Source organism: Myotis lucifugus, unplaced genomic scaffold (genome assembly GCF_000147115.1).
Source record: "Myotis lucifugus unplaced genomic scaffold, Myoluc2.0 scaffold_30, whole genome shotgun sequence".
In the NCBI taxonomy this organism is placed as follows: Eukaryota; Metazoa; Chordata; class Mammalia; order Chiroptera; family Vespertilionidae; genus Myotis; species Myotis lucifugus.
This window is the reverse complement of record NW_005871078.1, coordinates 1,152,709-1,160,813: the sequence shown is the minus strand read 5'-3', so window position 1 is coordinate 1,160,813 and position 8,105 is coordinate 1,152,709.

The following is an 8,105-nucleotide window of genomic DNA, read 5'->3' as shown; positions in this document are numbered from 1 at the left end:
CCTCCTTATATTTGTGTCCTTTATTGTTTTTCTAATTGCATTTTTTTGTGTGTGCCCTTGTTTCAACCTCATCTTCGTTTCTCTGATGGTTTTGCTGTCTTCTGCATCTTCCTGAAACCTACTCTCTCAGGTTTCCTCTTCTACTTCTGTTGTCTTCTATTTCCTATGTTCTTTTCTTTCTTCTTCTATTGCTATTTTGTTGTCTTCCTTCATAGAACTGTTTTCTTTAACAACAAAACAATAATAATAAAAGTGCATGTCACAAGCTTTACCTTGTTTATGGCCACTTTTACATAGTCTGTTGACAAATGCTGCTGCCATCTTTCACGTTTATCTTACAGCATCTATGTCATGACTGTACCAGTTTCTTCTGCATTGTTGTATGAGCTGAACTTTTCTGGACCAGCTATTTGCAGAAAGTTCTTGGTGAGGAGAGACCAGGATATTCTTTCATGATTTATAACTCAAAAGATTCTCTCTTCTGCTTCCCACAAATAAAACACATCATTGTGATGTTTCGTTTAGCCCCAAACCAGGTTTAGCAAATTTCTGCCACCAGCCTAGCTAACTCAATTCCTCAGACCCTTCCAAACAAGAGACATAACGTTTTCTCTTTAAGGTAGCTACTTTATCTTCAGAAAAAGCATTTGCCCCCTGCTTTTGAGATCTGCTGTTACTGAACTCTCTTCCTACTTTTTTTCACTTCCTACCATGAAACTTTTTTCAGGTCTCAGCTGCTCTTGGTAGCTAGCTCTCACATGTAAGTTTGATATATTGTTTGCAGGTTTAAAAAAAATTATTTTCCTTATTGCTTGTGTATGATTTCCAGGAAGGGGGGGGATGCACAACCACATTCTTATCAAAAGTCACCTGAAGGTGCTTTGGCAGATACCTAAGTCTTGTGGGTTTTTTTTTAAATGTATCTTTATTGTTGAAAGTATTACAGATGTCCCTCTTTTTTTCCCCCATTAACCCCCTTCACCCCGCACCCATGAGACCTAAGCTTTATTTAACTCATGTCTTATAAGACTTGTTGTTTAGTTTACTCTCTTGGATAACATTAAACCAATTATAAAAACAGTAACCAAGAACTTAAAATGTTGAGTTCTCTAATTTGTTTTATTAAACACATGTGAGATATTTTCCAATCGCTTCTACGAGAAATCCTATTCCACTGCAATTACTAGAGAAATTCAGCTGATTATTAAAATACTTTACTTGATTAGTCATCTAGAAAGTGACTGTGCAATAAATTAAGCATTTGAACATTGCAGAGAAAATTATAGCACAGCTCCCAGCTTTTCTTACAGCCTTAAGTCATGAAAAATACCTAGTAGAGGTGGATGAGCTAGGACGGGGTTATAAGTACAGGGATATATTTCACTGTGAAATTAGAGGAGGCATTGAAGTTGAAGGCTGGCTCCCAGTGAGTTTCCTTTTGGGAACACTAAGTAACCATCAGTACAAAGGTCACAGAAGTATCTTATGAAGCCAATCATTTATGACTTTTTGTGGCTATGGAACTGATCAAGTCAGTTGTCAAATGCAGAATGAGAGCATGGGGGCATGAACCAAAAAGAGAGAGAAAAGTAAAGGAGAAGCACACAAGGAAATAAATATAGGTAGCAATATGTATATACATATTATATTTTCCAGTACTTGTTGTTTTTTAATATAGCCTTAAAATGCAGAATGATTAATGAGGACTTTTCCCTTCATACTCTTCCCCTACCTCTATCTGGTTCTACAGTGTTCCCCAACCTTTTACCTTCACATGTAGAAATCACACTAAAGTAGCCTGGAGAGGATTTAGAAGGTATGAGTTAGTGAAAAATAATATTGCCCTTATATAATTATAAGAAAAATAAAACTACTAGGGAAGATATTAAATAGAGAATTCATATAAAGTTCTATAATACAGTAGTTCCAAATTTTTAATGAGAAATTCCTTCTCTAAGCATAATGTATAATAATGGATTTTACATGTGAAATAGTTACACACACTTCCTGGTCAAAACTTATGATTAAAAGAATAGTAAGTGCCGAAACCGGTTTGGCTCAATGGATAGAGCGTCGGCCTGCGGACTGAAAGGTCCCGGGTTCGATTCCGGGCAAGGGCATGTACCTGGGTTGCGGGCACATCCCCAGTAGGAGATGTGCAGGAGGCAGCTGATCGATGTTTCTCTCTCATCGATGTTTCTAACTATCTCTCTCCCTTCCTCTCTGTAAAAAATCAATAAAATATATTTTTTAAAAAAGAATAATAAGTGTTTGTGACAGTGCCCAGAACATAGTAAATGCTATATAACAACATAAAATTTTATAGAAAAAAATTAAATTTTTATAATCATTCAAAGTTTACAGTACTTGATGTTTGAAGAAGCTAACAACTCTATCTATTCTAGAACATTTCAATGTTAAAACCCAAAACACTAATTCAAAAGGATATATGTACTTCTATGTTCATTGCAGCATTATTTATAATAGTCTAGATATGGAAGTAACCCAAGTGCCTATCAATAGGAGAGTGGATAAAAATATTGTGGTACATATATACAATGGAGTTGTGGCACATATATACTATGGGATATTACTCGGTCATAAAAAAAATCATGAAATACTACCATTTGCAACAGCATGGGTGGACCTAGAGGGCATTATGCTATGTAGAGTAAGTTCGACAGAGAAACACATATATCATATGATTTTATTTATATGTGGAATCTAAAGAATAAAATAAATGAACAAACAAAATAGAAACAGACTCATAGATACAGAGAATAGACTGTTGGTTATTCAAGGGAGGGCTGGTGATAGAAATGAAGGGATTAAGAAACAAATGAGTCAGTTTGCTTATATTTAAACACGTATTTGCTGCTTTTCCTGTTCATCATTCATTCCTCCACTTCAGGCTGATTTGGATCCTTTACCTGCTGCCTGAAGTGTTTTGGTTTTTTGTTTGTCTTAATTTCCACTAGTGAGTCACTACATGGTTGGGAATTTTATCAGTTATTTTACTATATTCTATCATTGCTCTGAAGAGTTATCAATCACTCTCATCATTCCTTGAGAATAATCATTCTCTGGCTGCTGGTAAGCTTTTTTTTAAGACTTTTATTTTTATGACAATATAATTTGCTAAGGAATGATTGTGATATTAAGCATTTTTATTTTTTTATTTTTAAGTATATTTTTATTGATTTCAGAAAGGAAGGGAGAGGAAGAGAGTGATAGAAACATCAATGATAAGAGAGACGCAGGGATCGGCTGCATCCTGCATACCCCCCACACAGGATTGAGCCTGCAACCCAGGCATGTGCCCTTGAATGGAATCAAACCTGGGACCCTTCGGTCTGCAGGCTGACACTCTATCCACTGAGCCAAACCAGCCAGGGCTCATTAAGCATTTTTAAACCTATTTATTACATGTCAAGCACTGGATGGATGCCTGAGGCATCAAGATGAATGACCTTAAATAGTAGATGAGCCAGATATTCAATCAAATAAGTATATTGTGATGTGAGCAATGAGATAGTAGAGGCATATACAAAGTGTTACGGGTGCAAGATTTCACAAACAAGACTTTTAACCTAAACAAAGAAGACATTCTGCCAATGGGAATGAGAAGTTGAGGTGTGTAATGTGGAAAACTTGCTGTATTTAGGAAAGAGCAAACAGAGCTGAAATAAAGGCATGTTTTTTGTTTGTTTGTTTTGTTTTGTTTTTCAGAAAAAGCAGCAGATGAAGCCATACTATGCTATGTTTAGAAATTTGGACTTTTACTCCATAGCCACTGGGAAGCCACTGAGATGTTATATGCCATAAACACAATAACAATCAGACTTGTACTTTAAGGAGGGTAACTGACATTAGTATACATGGAAAACAGATAAAGTGAAGCATGGAGGCAGCCAGTTAGAAAATTATCACAATGAGAGAGAATATGTACATAAACTACACAATCATCAAATGCTTCACTATGAAATTGAAGTTTTATCTTCCATGCTTTGGAAGAATATTCTCTGAATCTGAATGACTGCTTCCCAGATTTTCTAATGGTTCCTAAATATATGAAACGTGCACTGTTATAATCTACGTTCCATAAAAATTACTAAATTTCCCTTAAGATATGTCATGGGAAAATGTAACCTAAATTAATTCCTTTTGAAAAACATATGCAAAAATCAAGCCATTGTATTATAACCTAGAGAAATTACAAAGGTTATTTATAGAAAGAGTCTTCCTCTTCCCCTTTTAGACAAGAACACTGGTCCTTTATGGTCAGGAGTGGGGGTGGAAACAATAATCAGCAAAGATTAAAACCCTGTAGTAGTGAAAAATTCAGAATCTTGACTTAACCAGTCTAAAAAAAATGCCAGTAAGGCTTATCACAAAAGGAATAGAAGCATCAAGAATTGAGTTGTAACCCTCTCCACTCCCCACCCCATCCTGCTGCTCAAACACCCTCAGTTAAGGAGTGACCAGCTTTGATCTCTTCCCTTTAAAAACAACCAAATAGCTCTTGTTTTCACTCCATGATAAAATACCCTTCTTGTAACAGGGATTTATTTTTACATTGGCATTTGATATTTATTAAAGAAACTGACAACAGAAAAAAATGTAATGTCTTATATTTTGTAGTATTTTCCAATATGTCTAAATTTAAATAATTTCATGGGTATCCTGACTTCTTTCCAGGAGTAAAATTTTTCTTTAATAAGACAGGGTTTATGTACACAGGCAAAGTAAATTAGCTCCTGCCTCACAGTTGCTAAGAAAACGAATTGCTTAAGAAGATTAGAGTCATTTTCTTTACTTAAAGGTATTCCTGACAACCCACACTGAAATTACACAAGATTAACTCCATTAACACCATTTCCCATTCTTTAAACTAGTAACTTTCTAGAAAGCAGCATTTAGACTGAATAGTTCAAAGCATACTTTAAGAGGAGATCTCAGATGCTTAGAAATGCTAATATAAGTATCATTTAAGGATTCAGAATAAGGTTCTGAGAGGTCAAGTAACATTATTGGTTATATAGTGAGCCATAGTGAAATGGAAGAAAGCTGCTTGTTTTTTGTCTTTGCCATTTAGTCTGTATTTTCTTTATGTAGACAGCATTTCAAATCAAATGATAGCTTAAAGGGTACAACACTATAATCCCTTAAAGGCAGGGATATTATCTGATTTTTTTTTTGTCTTTATAGAGTGCCTTTCACTTAGGGGCACTCAAATTTTTGTTATTATGTCATATATTTGACATTGCTTTGTGGTTTATCAAAAATACATAAAGCCAAAGGACTTGTATGCAAGCATATAAGCCTAACCAATGGATACAGATACCAGGGGGGTGAGCGCATGAGTGGGGAGGGGGGCAATGGGGGGGGATAAGGACACATATGTAATACTTTAATCAATAAAGAAAAAAATTTAAAATACATAAAGCAGAGGGCTTAAAAAAAAGATTAAAACAGCACCATGAGATATCAAGCTATCTCTAAGCATCTTTCTGAATCTGAAAGCAAAGCCATAGCACAGGCACGAAACACTATTTATGTTAACTATTGTTATGCTATTGAAATGTGAAATCACAAATCTCTCTCTCTCTCTCTCTCTCTCTCTCTCTCTCTCTCTCTCTCTCTCTCTCTCTAGCAATATGTTGGCCTGAGCCAGAAGCATTCTGAAAAAAATGCAAGCATCATCCATCAATTGCTGTACCTGGCCCTCTCTGAACCTTAAGGATTCTTCAAGGTTTTTAATTGCAAAATTAATACACAAATGTATTCTTGTTTAAAAAGCCAAACATTTCAGAAGTAAATAGGGGGGAAATGAAAAGTCCTATTTTCCTATTACTCCCCATATTTTTCTCCAACCTCTTTTACTATCCTTATAATAATGCAAGAAAACTCTGCATTGCCAGACAGGGCTTCATTTTCTTTTTGGTCCTTTAATGGTAATTCCCAGGTGGAAAATACTAAGGAACACTGACCTAGATCTTTCTTAAAGATCTTAATTTGAATGAGCTGCTAAATTCCCAGGTTTAGAAATAGCTATTTCCACTAACCATGAAATAAATCTAAAAAGTGTGCTGAATTATAATTACTTTATGTTAAGACAGAATAAGATCAGATCTCAAGGGAAAGTCATTAACCATTTAATTGTAAACTTTTCATCAGAGAGCACTAGCTGACATTCATTGAGAATTAACTAGATGCCAGACCCTGATCTTAGTGTGTCATAAGATTTTCTAAAATAAAGGCTCAGCAGTGAAATTTTAAGACATGGCATGTGATCATCAGTACGTGTGTTCATAATATCTTGAATTTGTATATTTTCCATTATTTTGTTTGATGCAATACTGTCCTGGACTGAGAAATGATTACTGACATTACTTCAAATCTGAATTCACAATAGAGAAATTCAGTGGGTGGGTAAAGCCACAGACTAATGCAGTGGTGGGGCCCCTCTCTGAGTTCAGGTTCTCGAAGCTATGCCAGCATTTCCTAAACTTCAAGCATTCTTGTACTGCTGCTGCTATAGCTACACTAGTATTTCCTTAATGCCTTTAAATTGATTCCCTTTCTTTAAAATTAAGCTTATTTTTTAAAGAAACATCATGTAAGTGGAAAACTTATATGGATTATTTGCCATAAATAAAAAAAGATAACTAGAAAAATAAATTCAATAAAACAAAGCGATCTTATTAAATTCTGATTGATATTGTTGCCTGCTGGTATTCCTGAGCCTGAAACCTGCACTGTCTATTCAAAAAGTACATCAGCAAGTGGTAATGACATATGTTAACCAGAATCCATCAGCTTTCTCCTTGTCTTAAACAGAAAGATTGGTTAAAGAACTGAAAGAGAATTGAGAAAAAAGCAACTCTCTCCAATGTACTTTTTAAATGACATATTGTGCCAGGTAAAATTTCAAATAACTTCCTATTACCTATAATGATTTTGCCTGAGATTATGATACAAGTCCCACGATATTCTGGAAAATACACCAAAATGATTTGGAAATTTCCTGAAGGATCAATCTTCTTTATTTTTATTTTGGTCTCAGAATCTCAAAAGGAATCCTGTTTCTCACTACTCCAATATACTGAATAATAAATGGCAAGTAATATCAAGTTGGTAGGAATGAAAGTTATTAACCAAAAAACTTATTTTCAGAAGGCAACTGTTAGGTAGATGAAAACAGTGCTGATTTAGGAAGCACAATTAAGTTCAACCACACACTTACTAGCTTGTTTGACATTGATAGGTCAGTAAACCACTCAGTATTTTCTCATCTACAAAAACAGAAAAACACTACCTATATAACTCATGGGTACATGAATTAAAATGAGAGAAATGCTTGGCACAACAGACACTCAATAAATGTTATTTGTATCAAAAGTTACATATGACTTTCAGCTTATTATAACTCACAAATATCCAAGTGTTTTAATCTAAATAAAAATATCTCCATTTGTTTTACCTTAGTAATCCTGAGGCACTATGGCTCAGTTTCAGATACAACTTTGAAAATTAAAATTCATCCTTCTGAAAGCCTAAAATGCCCCAGAAAAACTGATCATTAAAAGCCTGGTCATCATATGGTCCAAAATATCTTAAAAGTCTTAAACTTAAAAAAAAGTGAACATGGCAAATGTAATTTGTATACAAAATAATTATCCACGTGTATAGTATCTGAATACATTTTACGATAGCTTGAAACTAGTGTCCCTTTCTTTACACATGGCCAAAGTAATAAGAAAGATAGCTAAAATTATAGTGCCATCTACAGGCAAAGAAAAGAATATCAATGACAGCACATTTTAATGCTTTCACATTTTCTAATTGCTGCTACTCAATGTTTTAAAAGAAAAATGGGATTTAATAATTTACATAATTCATTTTATGATTATATTGACATAATTTATTTATTAATGTATTTATATAATTTGTCATCAAATAAAGTAAAATAAAACATTTTCTCTAAATTTTTTTACTATTTAATGTATCATCATTGCCATTAAAATAGAGGCAATTTTTAAAATCCATGGAACTACAATCATCACTTTTTTGTGTCCCACCTAGACTTATTATTAAAATATATG